The sequence below is a fragment of the Elephantulus edwardii genome, unplaced genomic scaffold (assembly GCF_000299155.1).
Source record: "Elephantulus edwardii isolate Elephantulus edwardi_28Jun2011 unplaced genomic scaffold, EleEdw1.0 scaffold00195, whole genome shotgun sequence".
Lineage (NCBI taxonomy): Eukaryota > Metazoa > Chordata > Mammalia > Macroscelidea > Macroscelididae > Elephantulus > Elephantulus edwardii.
In genome coordinates this window covers 2,415,978-2,418,294 of record NW_006399945.1, presented here as the reverse complement: position 1 = coordinate 2,418,294, position 2,317 = coordinate 2,415,978, and positions in this window count along the sequence as shown.

Below are 2,317 nucleotides of genomic sequence, written 5' to 3'. Positions count from 1 at the left end.
CCTGGTGTAAGGTGTTATTGTTCTTAATGTTGCTAGATCTTGCTGAGTCAGTTCCAAATTACAGTGACTCTGTATACAACTGAAGCAAACAGTGCCCAGTCCTGTATTATCCTTGTGACTGTTGCTATATGAGAGCCCCTAGTTGCAGCTATGGTGGCTGCCTGTCTTGTTGAGAGTCTTTCTCCTTTTCTCTGACTTTGTTTTACTAAGTATGGTGTCTTGTCCAGGGGCTGCTCCTTCCTGGTAACATGTCCAAAATACATGAGACACAATTGGATCTAAGAAACAATCTAGTTATATTTCTTCACTCTTATGCTAGTCTTTGGTATAGTCAATATTTTTCACTAACATCTTAATTCAATTCTTCTTTAATCTTCCTCCTTGTTTTTGGCACCCTGGAGTTGCCCAAAACAAAAACAGAATACCTTCAGAGCAATCTTCCTAACAACATCAATTTTTCCATCAGACTTGCCTGCTCAAGAATGTCCTTCACAATGTTCATAGGTAAAACCATAATCCTTTGGGAAGATGATCAAGACTCTCCACTCACATATTCACTTTCCTGTGGTTATTGTTGTTGTTAGGTGTCATCAAGTACAACCCTATGAACATCCAATCTGAACCCTGTCCTGTCCTGTGTCATCCTAAAAATCTCTGACATACTGAAGTCTATTCCTGCAGTCACTGTGTCAATCTATCTGATTGAGGGTTTTCCTCTCTTTTACCATTACTCCACCTAACCAAGCATGATGTCCCTCTCCAACAACTAGACTCTCCTGACATGCTCAAAGTATGTGAAATGAAACTTTATAATCATTGCTTCCAAAGAGCACTCTGGTTGCACTTTCCCAGAGACATACTTGATTATTCTTTTGATAATCCATGGAATATTCCGTACTCTTCCCCGACACCATAGTTCAAAGGCAAACATTTTTCTGTCATCTTTATTAATTGTCCTGCTCTCAGAAGCATAACAAGTGATTTAAAAGACCATGGCCTGAATTAGACGCTCCCTAGCCTTCATGACATCACTGCTCCTTAGTAATTTGGAGTGGTCTCTGATTGCAGGCTTTCCCAATGCAGTATGTCTCCTGATCTTCTTACTGCTAGTACCAAGTGTACTATACCAAATGATACAGCACTACTCCCTGACCCCAACTTGCCCAGCTGTCCAACCAATGACTTTCCTGTTCTCCAGCCATGCTATTCTTATCCCTACCCCAGAAATTTCTTTCCTCAGGCTAACAGTACTTTCCTACCCAACTATAGTTCTACTTATATTTTTAGTTCACCTATTAAAAATTTAAATAGCATTTTTATACATTACTACATGTCAAGCTTGTTGTGATGCGAACACTGTGACACTGATATGTCAAATGTGATAATGGTTACCTATGGTGAACAGTGTTTGGTGGAGCTCCCTGATTAAAAAAAAACCTTGGAAGCAGGAATGGCATTCCACTTCCGAAATAACTTGCCTCTGGAGACCCTATGGACTTGGAGAAATGATTAAAGTTATACAAGTGCTCAGGTCTTTCGTTCATAGGGTTGCTATGAGTCATCTACAACTAGTCAGCACTTAACAACAACATGTTTAAATGCTTCATATATATCATCATGTCTCTATACAACATACCTGTGATATCAGGACTATTATCCCCTCCCTACGTATAGATAAAGGTAATCAATGCTCTCAACATCACAGAGCCAAGATTCAAATCCCATCAGCTTCTCCTGATCAGAATTCATGCTCTTAACCACTGTCTCTTGCTGCCTCCAATAAAGCCTTTTTATGTCCACTCTGGGCCATAGTGAATTCTTGTTTGTATGTTGTTATCGTTTGCTTTAGAGTTGGAACCAAGCCATAGCCGACCCTCCAGTGGGTTTTCAGAGGCAGAAAATCATACAAGAAGAGATCTCCCATCCTTCTCCCAAGGAGCAGCTGGTTGTTTCAAACCTTGTGCCTACAGGATTGCAGCACAGCTTTTTACCATTAGGCCATATTATAAAACTGCTTTCTGGTATTGTTGTAGTTGTGTTCCATTGAGTCAGAACTGACCCCTAGCTGACCCTTCAGTGGGTTTTCAGAGTCAGTTAATCGTACAGGAGGAGATTGCCCATCCTTCCTGCAGAACAGCCAGTAGATTTGAACACTTGCCTTCAGGATTGCAGCACAGCTTTCTTTTACCTCTAGGCTAACATGCAAATAAAATAATGAAAAGCTCATCTGGCTTCTTCTACTTTTCACATATATCCTCATTTCATTGTATCTTAGACTTCTTGGAGCCATCATGCTATACATTATCTCTATACAGGT